The 17,620-nt window shown below is 38.6% G+C and overlaps 1 long non-coding RNA gene across 1 annotated transcript in view; it reads right to left on the bottom strand.

Moving 5' to 3' along the window:
- Positions 1-15,347, bottom strand: part of LOC132069557 (uncharacterized) — a 104,793-nt gene extending 89,446 nt beyond the window's left edge. Inside the window, exons 1-2 of the long non-coding RNA XR_009417802.1 lie at positions 15,274-15,347; positions 15,028-15,189 (exon numbers count right to left, since the gene is read on the bottom strand). This is a non-coding gene — a long non-coding RNA (uncharacterized LOC132069557). The remainder of the gene's footprint in view (positions 1-15,027; positions 15,190-15,273) is intronic.
- Positions 15,348-17,620: the final 2,273 nt, after the last annotated feature.

The following is a 17,620-nucleotide window of genomic DNA, read 5'->3' as shown; positions in this document are numbered from 1 at the left end:
ATCTCCTCTATCAACATTTGCGTCAGAGCAACAGCTTGCAGCAGCTAACACCACATTTCTGTGATCACACAGAATTTCTGGCCAGTGCCATCTTCAGATTTTGTTTTTCCCCTTTCCTGAAGGGATGACAAAGTCCACGCAGAGAGCACATCATTAGAAATAGGAGCAAGGGGCATGCAAGTGTCTGTTCAGTTCCATATCCCTCCTGATAAATTGATAGTTCACAAATGTGTGCCAGCTGTTCACAAATGGATACTCCTTCATTTGAATTACAATAGACACTTGTTTTGTATTGTTGCTGTGGATAAGCCACATCTACCTCTTCTCATCCTTTTAAGTCTCACAGCAGCTTCAAATATTTGAAATGCAGGGGAAGTATTTCAGCTGTTTAGCAACAGCTTCTTTTGCAATGTTCCCTGTGTTTGTGAGCTGTACAAAAGAAACTGAACAAGTACCAGCTATTTGTGCTAGCAAACAGCTCTGTTTGGTATCTTGGGGTACAGTCCCCTCTCCCATGCCATGACACCACCAGTGGGACAAAGCAAACTGACACTCTTCCCTGTTTACTTCCAAAAGACCATTGGGATTCTCCATGAGGATCTTCATCAGTGACTGTAGTAAAATCCTAAAGATTCACTAAGTCATACAGATTTATTTAACAAAAAAGGGCACCTGCACAGACCTCAGAATCAACATAACCAGTTAGACATGGTTAAAATGCTGCTGTGGTACAAAAAGAGACTTTCAAAGCCTTTTTCAGTGTCTTGCCTTTTGCTCATAGCCCTCTGATTTTCATTTTCTTACAAGCTTTTTCATTCTCTCTTTCCAGTCTGACTGCAAGGCTTGCCAGGACATCTCAGAAGGTCCACACAGAATGAATGAGCACTTGGCTGAAGGTTCTCACATAATCAGGGAAGAGAGGTAAGAGCATCTTTAGAGGCAAGAGCAAGCCTCTTCCCCATCAGGGACAAGTCAGTCACTAACAGCAAGGATTAAAGCAGAATCTACTCTATTTTGATACCATTTTCTCTGCTCAAATATAGTTTTCATAAGACACTGGACAACACATCCTCTAGCCAGGGTTTCTATCCCATCTCACTTAGCAAGAGTATCCACTCACACCCAGGGTCTGGAGTTCTCAGCCTTTACAGGAGTGTTTGAAAACCAGGTGGGCTCAGAAACATCACAGCCTCAGCACAGAAAACAGGTACTGGAGACACTCCACCAGACTCTGACCTCTTGTTTTACAAGTGAATCTAGCAAACAGTGCCAAAAAATGTGTAAGGGAAAAGGCTTTTTATTGCTCCCCAATTGAGAAGTCTACAAATTCAGCAAATGGTGTTTTCAGACAGTTTTCCAGATTGCAGATGTTGGCATGAGCATATCAGCTCTTGGATTCTTTACCTACCAGTTCAACTTTCAGATTTTTCCAAATCATTAGCATAAGATCTCCTAGTAAAATATTTTCCCTGATGTAAAATATGAAACTATTTCCACATACATTGATTGCTGAACTACCACTTTTTCAGATCCAGATATAGACAAGATGTGCATTATTAGTCTGATGACATACAGTGTAATCAAGCTAATTAATTTGACAATTTGAGATTGAAAGGTACAAATTGAGGCATGTGCTGTAACAAAAGTAGGAAAACATGACAGATTCAAGCAAAATATTGCATGCAGAATGCAATGTTAAAAAGGGAAGTTTAATTAGAAGCACCATATTTTTGATTATTTTGAAAAGCAGTAACTAGAAAAATTTCCAAATTGTTAATTGGAGAGAAAGTAAAAAATGTTTTTCTTCATAGAGATAGAACTGAATTAATTTACATACAAGTAAGCCAATGAACACTGAACTAGAAGGCTCCTACAAGTTTAAAAAAAGCTCAAAATGTAACAATTAACTGACAGTAAGAAAAGCACCTTTTGTTTCAGGTATGCAGTAACTTAACTTGGAAAAATCACCAAACCAGGCAATCCTGTTGAAGTAAAATTCATTGGAGGAGATATTTTGCAAATTATTTTATTGCCAACTACCTCAAATTGGCAGTTACTTCCAGTCCAAAGCTACATCTCTACTATCCAAACCTTTTGACAGTACTGAGCAGCACACATAACACTTAGACAGCAGTTTTCATTTTCCTAAGAGCCTAAGATGAAGAAATGCCAATTGCAACGTCTCCCTAAAAACATTTTAAAACATCATTCCTTCTCAAAAAGAAAAATGTAACTCTAAAACACATTTGTGAAGAAAAGGCCACCAAGTTCAAGTTATTTTTGCCACCAATGTCCAAACACACTAATTTTCATTTAAATGATACAGCTTCTCAGTTAAGAGAAAAGGCTTTAAGTCTTCTAATTCAAATGGAAATTTCTGGTTCTCCAACTCAAATCAATTCACTCATGAACTCCATCCTCCCTGCGTGCTACACAATTCCTTCAGAACTTCCAGTGACCATAATATAACAGAGGTAAAAACTGATCTTCCATCTTATCAATAATGTTGTTATTAAATGTTCATAAATATATTTTGGGAAGTAAATGTAGATAGTCTTTCTATTCTTAGAATGTGATTAATCACTATCAACAAAAAGCAGTGAAATTATTATACTAAATCAACACAGAATCGCTAACTCTCTTAGAAAAGGATTCTTATGAACTACTATGATATTAAACTGAAAACATTGAACAAACATCTGTACATCTTCCAAGAAAAAGTGGGTGTAGTTATGTGGAAAAGATCAGTGAATTCCTGTTATAGATTATTTAGGTCCCCTTTAGACCCACACTCAAGTATGACAAAATTGTGTTTACCATTATTCACAGTGAGGGTGAGCAAACAGTGATGCTGAATTAGGAAAAAATAAATAATTTGAAGAGATGAATGGTTTTCATCCAAATCTCCTTAGGTTAACATCCATACAAGCCATAGCAGACAGGAAAGGGACCACTAGGTTCAGATATCACTCTGACATATTTTACTACCTACCCATTCACATTAGTATCACCAAAATCAGAACTTTACACACTTCAAAAGCCCCAAAACAGGTGAAGGCAGAAACAGTAGGGCTCTGACCTATCCTAGAGACACAAAAGAGGTTTGGAGACACACTGATGATCTCTGATGGCTGAGCCATGCCTTCATCTCATGACAATGCTCCAAAGGTTTCTTCACTGCTTCCAGAATTAATGGGGTGCTTTGCTCATAATTTATCAATGCCTCACAGGCAGCAGAGGTATCAGACAGGGGCTTTCAGGTGTGAAGTTTAATGACTGCATACACCAAAACAAAATACCATTTTATCTTGCTTTTTGTCGTATGAAAACTTCTTCAAAACCATTTCATTGTTCAGGCATACTTTTCCCCCTGATTCATCTTTTTCTTCTTCCATTTTAATCCTGACCACATTTCTAGGGGTAACTGTGGCTGAGGTTAATGCCACACACAGCAGACAAACACCATGAGCTCTTTCCTCTGCAGTGAACAAGATTATTTCTTGTCACACATAATTCATAGAGCAAATTAAACATGTCAGAGTTGGTGAATATTGTGAAAGTGACTCCTGGAGAGCAATCAACAGATGGAAAACAGCAAGGTAATCATGGCCTCACTAATTACTGACAGGCTGAGGTTTTTAGAGAATCTCAGAACTGTAGCCAATTTATCAAGGTGAGACTGAAAACATTTGGCAAATATTGAAAGAGCAAAAGTTCTTGGCAAGATCTCTCATAAGAAAAAAAAAAAATTGTTCCTCTCCATATAAAAGGAGCTCAATTCTCACAAAGTGCACAACCTGGATAATTTATAACTGAAGTGTTGCACTAATAAACTGAAGTAGAAAAATGTCTTATGTTTTTTATTGAGGCAGAGGTGAGGTGTTTTGTACAGATATCACTGCAGCCCTGCCTAGTGCATGCCAAACACGAAAAATTACAAAGTTGTGAGTACAGCAACTTTAAAACCCTTTATGAAGGTTTATATATATAAAGATGAAAATTTTGGCCCAATTTCCTCTTGCTCCAGAGCATTACTAAAATTTCTCAAGGACTTGGCTTTTGCTGGTTCCAGAGCTGGATTAGATAGAAAACAAACCATTTGGTTGCAAATGCCAAGTCAAAATGGAGAAGAACTGCTGACTTAGTGCAAGTTTGTATTTTGGTCCTTGTGAAGAGGAGGAGAGTTCATGCCAACAGCCTTGGTATCTAGTTAGCTTTCTGCAATAAATCACATCTCCTAGTAATTATACTATCACTCATAATAAATTGTGTCATATTCTCATTACTGTGATTGCAAATCTGCCTCTGTCTCACCAATCTTGTAAGAACAGATTTCATTTTCTTTGAGGCAACGGAGTAAAAGGGAAGAATCAAAAGGGAAAAGTAACAAATAAGGAATTTGGGAAACAAGAAGGAGAAAAGAACTGGTATAAGAAAGCAAGCAAAACCAGAAAACTCAACATTTCATCTTTTTGTGAAAGTTACTTTGTACTCAAAGTCAGAAGTTATTGCCATTATTCCATGCACCCAAAGCAATATATATAAAGTTGCTGCTTATTGTAAAGCTAAACCAAAATCAATTTTAGCTGTTGTGCTTGGCTCATTTCTGCTCATGGATAAACCTCTTCTAAGTCAAGAAAACATTTAAATCTGAGCTAGTACAGCCAATTCAGGGTATGAACCAAACTTGAATTCTCCCTTTACTAACACAGCACAGGAAGCCCCCCCAAAGCTCTCCCACTACTTTATCCTTTTGGGTACATGGATGGAGAACTCAGCTGTAGGTTTGCTGACAAATAATTCATTGCATTAAGAATGACAGGAAAAGGTTCTTAACACAGCCAATAACAGCAGCACTGAATATGGCTTTAAAATAAATACCTCTAATAAGACCTCAATGGATGCGTCACTTGCAGTGGAAGAATACCAGTGGCAATGAGCCCTTTCCCATTATCCAAATACATTTTAAATTCATATAAAATTATATTAGTATAAATAAAGACAGAATTACTTATTTTAATTGTTGTTACACTTAAGTGGTAGTATATGTTACTGCTAGTGGAAGAGGATTAAAATATTTCAGTTACACAAAATGAACTTCATTAGCGAACCTACATCAGTGAGTACCAGAAACAGGTGACAAACTTCTCTAGGAAGAAAAGATACAACATAAAGAAAGATGTGTGATCATGTGCACATTCATACAAGTCCTCAAAAATCTAATTCCTTTATAGCAAAGACAAAATAGGCCTCCACATCTCCACAGTGATGATTTTTGCTGAGGGCCAAGGCTGCAGCTCACTGCACTTGTACATAGAGCTGGAAACATTTGTATACATGCAAATTATGCAGTGGTCACCAAGCATCAGAAAATCAGCTCTACCAACATCAAAGAGGTTGTCACCAGAGAGGAATTGTCAGTGTCACCATGTCTTACATGCATATGGGGCCAGCAGAGAGAAATGCTCCGACATTCAAAACGGACCCTATCAAATCAGAAGGCAGAAGACAAATAAAAACTTCTATATTTATATGGTAATTGAAAGTCTAAATACTTTCAGTAAGTGATGTCCATAAAGTGGAGCCACTGAATTTCCCATGTTTAGGATCTTGCAGTATCAATAAAGTTGTAGAGGTCCAGCCTCATTTATTCATGACTGATATTTCAGCATGTGCTCTATCCACGCAGCAGCTTTAGTGTTCTGTGGGCATCTTTTTCAATTTGCACCAAGAATACCTCTGCCATTGTAATTCAACCTAAAACCCATTAGAGCTATTATATGGTGCATAAAAATTGATGAACAGCAAAATTTTGAGCAAACCTAATCACCCATATATTTGGAAACATCTGTTTGATTTTTACAGGAAGGCTCAGCAGGGTATAACATGTGGCATAAAGCTATGTAAGTCTCAGTTAACTATAAATCCTGTAACTAAATTAGAATTACAACAAACATAACAGATCTGGGTTTACCCTGTGGTTTCACAGCAGCCTCCTGCTGTAAATGACAGTTTCAAAATATTGATCTAATCTAACATTTACCACATTGCTGTTCAATCCTTCTCATAAGGAGTAACAGAGAGCCTGATCTTGCATCAGCACAAGAAATAAATATGAACCATACTGTTCAACAGCTTAAGTCACAATCTGAACTTAGAGGAAGCTGAGAACTCAAGATTTCAGGTCAGAAAGAAACAATTCTTCAGTGAAGAAAAAAAAGGAAGTAAAGAGTTGTTGGTTGACCTTGAACTGCTTTGGCTTGTTTTATTTTTCAATCAACACCTTCAAGCATAATTAATTACCATCTTCCTCCATGTTACACAGCTGTTTATTCTCCTACCTGTATTTTCATGAGTTTACAAATTCATATTTCACTGAAAGTGTGGAGCTCAGGCAAACTTAGAAAAGCATCTGTCACCATTTGTCCTCCTAAAAACCTGTTTGTGTCCACAGGAAAAATCAACATACCATAGCTGAAAGGGGTGTTATACAATGGCAAGACATGCCAGCACTCCTTGAATTACCCAGCACAAGCATCAGAAGTTCATAACACAACAAGAATGAACATTTTCATGTCAGGATTTTACCCATCTTCAGTATGGGCACTTCCTACAAGGAATGAAATTTTGTCCTTAAACCAATAAAAAACATTGCCTGAAGTCAACCCTCAAGAAGCTGTGTGACCTTTGGATATTCAAAGGAGAAAAACCAAAGCTCTTGCAAATACCTGCATTAGTTTGGTTACAGAATTAATGGTGCCAGCCCATCTCACAGATGTCAATGAAGCAGCAGCTGCTCTTTCAGACACTGACTTTAGCCAAGTGACCGTGCCTAGCCTTGAAAAATGGATTGCACTTCATCAAACTTCTCTGTGATGTGATTTTATGAAGGCAGTGTGATTTAATTCCTGGCATAGAAGCAGATACTTTCCTGCATGATGGATTTCACATCTAGACATCCAAGATGCTGGACAGATCAGGTTTTTCATAACTAAAACGCCAGCTTCTTGTTAAATTGACAGCTGAGCGTGTGTTCATGCACATTCACACTTTGCAAGGAGTTTAGAAAGCTCACAGGAACCACATTCCTGTGTGTGGAGCCCACTCAATGGGAAGGGGAAAGCCTCCTCTGGTCCATTCAGCTTCCCATGGACACTTCAGAACCAGGCTGGCACCCTGGAGATGGTGAGGAATATACAAATGAAGAATTAGGTGGTTGCTACATCACCTCACAATGGGGTTCAGCAGCAGAATCAACATGGTGAATCCAGCCACTTGATGATGAGAAATCATACTTGTATGATTTGTGTTTCATGTGCTGCCAGCACATGGACTTGTTTAAAACTCCATTTCTAAATCCCTGTATAGAGTACTCTCTCCTGAAGCACTGATTGCCTTGGCCCTCACACTGTTTCCCCTCTGCCCATTCCCTATTTCCTCACAGGGCACTGGGGAAGGTGGCTGTAACTCTCCCATCACCTCAGTCCCTTGCAAAGGGACACAAACACTCTCACAGCCCACCAGAGTGGGCAGAGCAGAGGAAAACCCTGGTGTCTCCAGAAACAGCAGGCTTCAGGTGCTCAGGGACTGACCAGCAATTAATTATCCCAAAGGAGGAACAGAAGGTTTGAAGCACAAAGCTGATCAATACAGCCATTAGAAAGAAGGATGCTCACCAATCTTCCGTGCCATTCTGGAAGTGCAGCTTTCAAAACCACAATGTAAAGTGTTCAGGAATTGTATATGCATTAGTTTATTTACACTGTGTCTCTAAAAGAATCAATCCAATTGTTTAATAAGCATTTTTCATTTGGAACATGAATCTGAAAATATTCCACCTTCCAAGACTTCCTCAGTTGTCTGACTACAGAAGACCCCTTGCCTTCTACTATTAGTAGAATAATAATAAATAAACCCAGCTGATTTTGGATCTTTTAAAGAGATGTACAAGTGCCACTTCAGCAAACCCCACATGATGAAACCCTCTGGAAAGCACTCAAACAAATACCTGTCCATCCTCAGTGGAACCCAAAGCTTTTCCACTGGTTACACAGAAACAAATCCTTGTTATACAATGCAGTCAAAATATTTGTGCTCAGTCCTAACTTTTCCCTAACAAAGCCTTACCACAAGAGGGTCAGACTATTGCCTATTGCAGGGGGTTCTCCACTCCCAGTTATGAATTTTTATTCATAATTTTTATGATTTTTTTTATTCATAAGTTTTATCCAGGACCCAAGAGAGCTTTATTTCCTAATTAAGTCTAGTCAGAACCAGCACCTAAGAGAAACTTCTACTGCAAATTCACAATCACCACTATTTTGAAACATCCTCACAGAGCCACCAGACCTCACTGAGAGAAAGAGGTCACTGTGAAATTACTGTTGCTTACAAAGTTATTGAGTGGATTGAAAACTGGGCCATTATTTCCATAAGTCATATTTTCCATACATTTAGAATTATGCAAGAAATCAACCTTATATCAAAAAAGTATTTTTGATATTTTGAAAATGCTTCTCCATTAAGCATTCCAGAGAATTATAAAATATCCATTAAAAAGATATTTCCCACTTTTTGTCATTCTTCCTAGTGGTCAGTTAAGCCAGGTTTCACAGCATTGCTTCTTTTAAGTCTGTTTTATAAGTCATTGAATGCTAGAGAGATGAGCAAAATGCTGCTTGCAGTATTTATGCTTATTTGTCACAGCTTGAAATTGAACTGGGATACTGAGAGCATTTCAGAGCCTGTGCAAATCCTCTCTTTGGATTATTTACAACCTGTTGATGCATATTCAGGAGCACACCATAAATTATCATTAAAATGAAAAATCCGTCCTGAACTACTGTGAGCCTCCCCATCTCCTCTTGCTCTTTCATACATTTTCAATTGTTTTCCTTTTACTGCTACCCCAAATGTGACATCTTTTCAATAATAAAACAGACAGAAAGTGCACAATGCTGAGATACCTCTGTGATATCCTCACCTATTGTGCTGTGAAACTGAGGGTAGAGAGACTATTTTACTGGAAAAAGATTATACTGAGTGTAGAACAGGAGTGACAACTATTTGCTGTAAATGGATGCTGCAGATATCAGCTGAGCTAAGATGCATTTCATTAAAAAAAAAACAAACACCAAAACCAAAAACCAAACCCAAAACAATAAATGGTTCCCATCCATAGCAGAAAATATGTTTTCTTGAAATCAACTTCAGTGGTTTTCACACAGCAACATCGCTGTTAACAGCTTATAGTACAAACTCCTCCCTCTTAAATCTCCAAGTCACCACCCTGCAAGCCTCTATTTTACTTTTTTCCTCCTACAGTTTTGATTCTCTTTATTCAATAGACTTATTCGGTTCAAGTCAAGAGAGTTAAATCCTTAATTCTTGCCATCATTTCTGTTCCCATATTGTAGGCAGAGTTTTTTTGTGCTAGAAATATCCATATTCTAAAATAGAAAAGAAAGTCAAGGCCCCATGAGTGCAGTACTTCTTTACTTTATCACGAACATCCTGTACACTAAATGGCATCTGTCTCCCTGAAGAAGCAAATTTTCCTTCCTTCCAAAGCAGTCAAATATGGAGTGCACTGCGAGCTGTATTTTGTGGTTATTACACAAAAGAAGAAATATCCCAACGTTTATTCCCTTTCCCCAGGTGCCTGTCAGATTACAGCCAACTGTAATTCAGAGAGAGGCGGGGGAGAAAGCACAAGTGCTCAGTCAGCAAGCAGAATTGTTCACAAGCTAAAGGGAGTGTGTGCATTTACAAGAGAGGATTTTGGTTGCAGGAGAGGTTGACTGTATCTTAATGATGTGCTGCTTCTGCCAACACCATCCCTGATGTTCCAGTGCTGCACAGTTCCAGAAGAACCACACACATGCTTAAGGAGCAAAGATTAAACCAACATTTTATTGCTCAAGCACTATGAGCTCTCACATGGGGGAAAAAAAGAAAATCTCTTAAATGACAAGACAGCCAAGACTCCTTGTTTTTGCCAGGAGATCTCACACTCAGTCTTCCTCAAGGCATCGCCCTTGCCCTGCCTTATCCAAAGCATCCTCTAATCCCTCTCCTCAGGGCTGTGCTACAGCAGCTGGCAACAAGCTAAACCACAGCGTGAGATTCACAGAGGCTTTTGTCCCAGGAAACAGCTCAATTACCATCCCAGGAAAAATGGCACACTACCTCCTAACTGCCTTTTGCTTGACTCTTAGAGCACTCAGCCACTGAAAGAAAACAAATCTTATCTCTGGTTTAACTGGTCCTGCACCACAATACCAGCCAAACCCTGGCTTTGCACCTTGTGCTGTACAACCAAATCCTGCACACACACACCCATCACAAAAGGAACATTATTATTTTATTAAAGCCAAACGTCCCAATCTAATGTGAAGACAGGAAAAAAACAAACAAACCCCAAAACCAAACCAAACCAGATATGAAGAATTGTTCATGGTTTACATATTTAATTGAAGAGAGAATTGCAGCACCAGGTTGATAACCCATCTTCACTGATCCTAGCCACACTCCTGGGCAGCTCAAATATTGCAACTCACAGAACAGCTTGTCCCTTCACTGTGCAAAGCTTCTGATAACAATTCTACTCCTTAAATATCTCAAACTGCTTTTTACTCAGGAATTAGCCTGGAATTTCACTAAGGAGCTTTTTTTTGAAAAGAAATTCTCTTGAACTTGTAATCTAAAGATTTGTTTTGTTTGTCTCATTTATACTGCAGTAGGAAGGATACCTGTGATCTGAGGTGATGGTTCCTCCTATTTCTGTGGTAAATAACTACTTTAAAAAGATTATCTGCAAAACTAGGAGAACATTTCTTACTTATTAATGTCTTACTCTTGGTGGAAGAAGAAAAGCAACCAATAATTTCCATTTAGACTACTGATTAGAAAATGAAAATATTACATGTAGCAGCTGTCAACATGGTTTAACGGAATTTTTTTTGCTGTTTCTTGAAAACGCTTCCAAGTCCAAAAATCAGAAGTCAAGAATTAATTCCCAAAATATTATTTCAGATATTAAAAATGGAAACCTAACCTGCATCTTGCAGTTGTCACTATTTACTATCAAGTTATGGCCACATGACTGTTGCATGTTTCTTAAAGACCATTTAGATAATTTTAAGTCATGTCCAGCATGGCACAGGTCAGTGAGATGAAAGGTAATAATAGTAGGCAACACAAGGGATAAGCATGAGAGGAAGCATGAAAGTATAAAGTATGAAAGGAAAAAATGTCTCCAGTGTGTGGGCATATGTTTTGTATAAAACTTGCTTCATTTTTGTTATACATATATTTTTCAAGCCAGACATCAGCTGTTATTTACAGTGCTAGCTATTAAGCATTTCAAATACTTAAGATAGCAACCACACAGAAAAATTATGTTTCTGCTGTAATTAAAAAAACAAACAAAAAAAACAAAGAGTTTCCAGCATCAAGAGACTTCTGTAGTGCTTCAAAACTATCACTGCTATTATTCCAAAGGTTGCATTATGCCTAGTGCTTTATTTACCTTGCATTAAAGCTGCCTGTAACTTCAGACTTGGAGGTAATTAACAAACTCATTGAACTCTAAGTAAAATTATACATACCATAGAGAAAAGGGAAAGAAAAATAAAACCACATGTTGTATTTAGTTACTGGTTACCCTGCACAAGGACACCAGGGGAACTTTAGGGTAAAGATCAGCTCTTTACCATAATTCCCTATCCAAACCATCAACACCTCTTCATCTTTACGCCTTTCTGAAGCAAAATCCCTTTCCTCTGCATATCAGGCAAGTTCAGCTGATCATTTCACATTTACTCCAGGTCATACCACGCAATGAATTGCTTCCTCTGAACAGATACTTGGGGATTGTGTGGCTCCTCCTCAGAAATCCACAGGAAAAGAGAAATTAGGACAGTTAACCTTCATGCAGGTACTAACAATCAGTGAGTATCTCTGGCTATTGCAGCAGTCCTAGGAGAGAACAGCTCCTCTGAAAAGCTGGGCTGCTTTTCCATGGGCTGGGCAGACATCTCCCTGGCACCAATCCCAGTAAGGTCCCCTCCAGCTGGGGAGGATTCAGGGGTCCTGACTGGAGCACATCTTTCAGAGAAGGGAAAAAAACAAGAGCAAATTGTCTGCTGACAGAAATTATAAATATTTCATAGACTAATGTAAGAAACGCTTCAAGAGCTCACTAGGATGAGGCAAGATTCCCGAACACAGGTGGTGGAGGGAGGAGCTGTGCAGAGTCAGGCACTGCAGAGAGGCTCCCCAAAAAACCCAGGGCAGCCACAAAACAGCCTTTACACTTTCCCTGCAGTTACTGACAGCACATCAATCCCAAAACACTCCCAGTGCACTTCCTAACTCTCAGCTTGGAGGAGTGACAGTGCTGGATTTGGAGCAAAACACAAGAATCATTGACCAATTTATGCACAGACAGATGCTGGTATGAAGGCACAGTGTAACAGTATATTGAATATTGCACACAGAGACATGGATGTAGACATGCTACATCAAGACTTACAGATAGTAGGATAAAAAAAATTTGGCAAAAACTCTAAGTTTCTTTTAGAGTGTTGCAGCCTTGAGCAAAACTCTAATAGCATCATTTGGGTTTTACATTCCCAAAATTTAGTGTGCAAATTCTGCTGCATACAAATAAGACATTTGCATACATTTGACCAAGTTCTGTAAGTTTTGATAAAATTTATTAACTGCTATATCAGTACAGTAGAAAAATCCACCCTGATGTTGATATGAACCACTTTGAGGAAGAAAAACAATAATAAATCAGGCTTAGCAGAAATTGAAATTCAGAAGGTAGGCTGATCATCAAACTCAAAAATGTTATTTAGTGATACACAATAAAACAAATAACCTGAATTCTCCAATCCCCCAGTTAATGTTTATTGATTAAGTTTTGTTAGGAAAAAGCTATTAGCAGTGCATATCCTTGGACAGGTGCTTAAAGCAAGTGGTGTAACTTACATCTAACTGTTTTTCAGTGAAAAGCATTTACAAGGAATTGGTTTTCACTCTTGAGGGGGTAAAAAGTGGGAGTACTTTGCAACAAAGCAAGCAGAACAAATTGAAAAAAATGCATTCTATTTTATTGGGTTATAAAAATAAGTCATTGCCAAAAGTTTCATAGAGGTACAGTTAGTATGTTCAGCCTCACGTTGTATTAAAAAGTTGCTTTTCTATTTCCAGACTTCTTGGAAAAGAAATCCCAACATTCCCTAATGCATCAGAAATAGATATTGAATTTTAAGTACATTAATTGCACACAGCATTCAATTCACCTACATCTATTCTGAAACTAAGCCAGTCTTGAAGATTAGAACTTCCACCATCATTCTTGCATGTTTTAATCCTACACAGCAGTTTTCATTCTAAGTGAGTCAAGGAGAAGAGAAAAAAAAAAAATACAAACCATTATCAGGCAGTTATCTTTTTGCTGTAAAGGCATCAACCAGGTGACTCAGTTAAATCTAGACAGAAGAAAACACTGTGTTCTTTTTTTCAGTTCTCCCCTTTCCAGAAAAGGAGTTTACCACAACAGCAGCACGATAGTAATAAACTTGTTTACAAGTATGAACATTCCCTGGACATTCTCTTATGACCTTTACTTAAAGCAATCACAGGTTTCTGTCCCAACCAATCTTTGTTTCTAATTGTGCTTCTCAAGGGAATAGTGGTTTAACAAGCTCAGCCCAGCCCCACACAGCCACTCACTCACTCCCCCACCGTGGGATGGGGGAGAGAATCAGAAAGCTAAAAGCGAGAAAACTCATGGGATAAAGACACTTAAACAGGGAAAGAAAAGCCATAGAGGGAAACAAAGGAATTCATTCACCACTTTTTCAGATAGGAAATGGTCATCCAACAGTTTTCTACTGGCTAAGTTTTATATCAAATAATTAATGCACAACATGTTTTGTGGTCTTCTCTGCAAAACTTGTAGCATTTCAGCTCAGTATTCAGCAAAATAAAAGGTCTTAAATACATGTTGGATCATCATCAATAAGCAGCACATTCTAAAGGTCACTATATACAAGTTCTCCACGACTGCATAAAGGAAAGTCAGCTTTAAACAGTGGGAGGGCAGGAAGAGTCAGAAAGATACTAAAAATATTTCATTAGAGTACAGCATCCTTTCAGGAACAATTTCACAGTAATACCACAGGTGCTATTCTGCTGAATCTTTTGTTTCTTTCCATGCTTATATTAGAAAGAGTTATCACAAAGGGGCAGTTTTGCTTAGGAAAATACATGTGAGAAAAAGCTAGTGCTGCAGGGTTTGTGTTTCCAGCAGTATTCAAAACCTTTCTGTAAGATGTCATTAATTACAAACAACTACAGAGAAAAGGAACCAAATACTCTTGCCCAACCTCCATCATGCCACACCAAAGCCCATTGCAGATTATTTCACTATTTCATAAAAAAAAACATAAAAAGTCCAATTAATTCCTATTTCCATCATCACCACGGGCTCTGATTTAGGCTAATAGTAGTCCATTATGACAAGAGAACAAAATGCATACACTAAGAGTTAAAAAAGGGATATGTCTTTTCAGAGCATCAAAGCATTTGACTGCCTTAATTCCAAATGTTTATCTCAAGTTTAATAGCAAAATATAATTTTATGTTCTCAAAAGCATGCTCAGCTAAAGCATAGAACTGCTCCCCCCTCAGTTATTGGCACAAACATTTCCATTCAGGGCCTCAAGAGTCAGCAACAGCAAGGTCTTCCACACTAGAGACTTCCTCCCCTTCAAATACAAGGGTCATAACATGCAGCAAAGCTTTGTTTCTTAAAACAACCTCAAAAGTCAGGCAACAGCACCATGGAAATGAGCAGCAAAGACAAGACTGTTCACCCTAGAGGCCCCTGGGGCAGCACACAGTGAGGCTGGAGCCCACCCCTGCAGGTGATGCCCTCCAGATATGGGAACCAGGGGCTATCTGCACTTAACCTGAGCAAAATGGAAAAGTATCAGCCATAAACCTCCTTACCTGGACTTTGCTGAGATCCATTAGAGACACTCTGTGGAGTCAGCAGCGCTCACGTGTTCCCCTGCATCCACCAGGTCTCATCCTTTGTCCACAGCCTGAATGCTGCCACTTCAGGTGCCAGTTCCAAACCTCCATCTTCTTCTCTTCTAATAACTAAGCTTTCTGTTGCAGAGCACCAAAACAAGCTGAAAACTTACTCAGAGGAACTAGAGTTGCCACTAAGGTGTATATATATTTTCAGGATACCTTCTACTGCTGAAGCAGAGAGGCCACCCAGCCCAGGCAGGCTGAAAGCAGTTCAGATCCCACCACATCTCCTCCAAACAAGAAAACCCGGCTGTTCCTTTCTGCTATTTTATAGAAATCACCTGTTTCCTACCTGGATCTGATAACAAAGTCAGCTGGATCCAACGGCAATCAAAGTCAGCTGGATCCAATCTCAAGCTCCACCTAGCCTGCAAAGCAGATCAACAGTTACATTTGTGAACTCAAAGTAAAGTGTTTATAGTTTTAAATGTGTTTTATTATTAACTTCAAGTGCTTTCCCTCATAAACACCTTCCAAAAGACTGGTGAATGATGTCCCCATGTTCATAATGTACATACACACACACACATATATGTATACACACACATACATATGTGTGTGTGAGTCTGGATAAAAGTTCAGGAAAAACACATAGGAAGAATCTCAGTTTTCATGTTAGATTTCTTTTTTCCTTGCAAAGGCAGTTTTCATAATGCAAACCAAGAAGGATTAAAGTTCAAGGAAAGCAGTAGCCGAGCTCCCCACAGATGATGTCAGGAGCAAACTAATGTGACACTGGTCACTCCTATATCAAACAAATCTCAAGATTATGGATGTGACAGATGTCTTAATGATAATTTACTATTCCTCATAAAGATTCTAGGCTATTCTAAAACAAAACAGGAGTAAGAAGCAAGACCTACCCTAAGAATATGAGTTCTGTTGACACAGAGGCAGTTTGTGGCAGCTTCACACAGATGTCACCTCTGCAGACCCCCACCAGCAAAACCTGGTCATGCAAACCCCATATAATGAATGAAGAAGGGTAAGGGAAGGGGAGAAGAATTTTTTAAAATAAGAAGTCCTGCAGTCTTTGTGGCAGTCAGCACTTGGTTGAAGCAAACAGTGGCAAATACTGATCTAGCTGTGCAAAAAGTCATGTTGGTGTCATTCAGTCAAAATCATGACAAGTGTCCATGAAAAGTGTAAAAAAAAGGTTAGAGCAAGGGATAGTAGACTTGACAGCACCAAAATAAATGCATGTACACCATTTAGCCATTAACCTTGGAAGACTTGCTTTATTACTCCTCTGCTGTTTGGCTGTCTTTTTGTTATTCTTCTCCAGCAGAGATCCTAAGTTCATTTTGAATAAGGTGATGTAGAAACCTCCTTTGTCATTCCTGATGACTGATATGGATGACTTTTTCTTTACTGAAAAAAACAGATCTAAGTACTCTTAACATTTGCATTGTTAGATCTGCTTTTTTTACATCAGGTGGAGGCAGTTATTCCCTTCAGCAAGTTTTTATTACTTTTAAAACTGTCTTGAATATGACAAAGATTCTCATTCTCAGTTAAAGTGACTGAGCCCCACAGACTTCAGTAAATCTTCAACAAATCTGAATCAGAACAAAATCAGCCCAGTAACTGGTCAGCACCCTGGGGCAGAGACCAGAGTGCTTCTTATCAAAATTATTCTGGTAACTCATTGGAGGGAATGAAGTTCTGGGTTTTCTAGACAGAAGTCTGAACAAAATGCCTCTAAACTACCCAAAGGGAAGGAGTGTAGTAACATCAGAATGTTAGGGGGTTTTTTAACCTCTTCATCAAATCATAGAATTTTAATGGGCTTAATGATGTGCTTTAAGGGCACTATTACTGTAGCTGTCAGGATGTTGTACACCATTTTTTCTCTGTGATTAGCAATTTTCCCTGTTGTTGGTCAAACTCCTCCTTTTCCAGTGGGATGTTGCCCTGATACCAGGCTCAGTGTGTTTGTGTGTGTGTGCATGTGTGCAAACATGATCACAGCAGCTGACAGAACAGCAGCACCCAGCCAAGTGGAAAACACAATTTTCAGAAGACAAAAAACATGCATTCCCAGAGACAGCAATCTGTCTAAATAAGTCATCTGTTAAATGCAGTTAGCCAGTAATGGAACAGTGAAAATGATCGAGGTTTCTACTGGCTCCCATCTAAAGTTCTTCTATGTTCTTTGTTATAATTAAAAATAGATTTCATAAAATCACAGAATCATTAAGGATAGAAAAGACCTCTAAGGTCATTGAGTCCAACCTTTGACCAAACACCACCATGTCAACTCAGGGTTGTCATATCCACCTACCTCTTAAGCAGTTATCACTTTGGATAAATAATTGTTTTTCATAGAATCTGAACTTTAGAAATATATGAAATACGGACAACATCCTCACTTTTGAAAGACTGAGGAAAGTACAGGGATTTTGGCAGCCTCTGTAGTTCTTTCAGTACATGAATATACACTCTGGTATATGCTGGCATGAAGAAAGCCACTGAAGTCCCAGTGGACAACTGGAATGGAAGATAC

Source organism: Ammospiza nelsoni, chromosome 2 (genome assembly GCF_027579445.1).
Source record: "Ammospiza nelsoni isolate bAmmNel1 chromosome 2, bAmmNel1.pri, whole genome shotgun sequence".
Classification (NCBI taxonomy): domain Eukaryota; kingdom Metazoa; phylum Chordata; class Aves; order Passeriformes; family Passerellidae; genus Ammospiza; species Ammospiza nelsoni.
The sequence above is the reverse complement of the archived record's forward strand: the minus strand, read 5'-3'. Positions and strand labels throughout refer to the sequence as shown.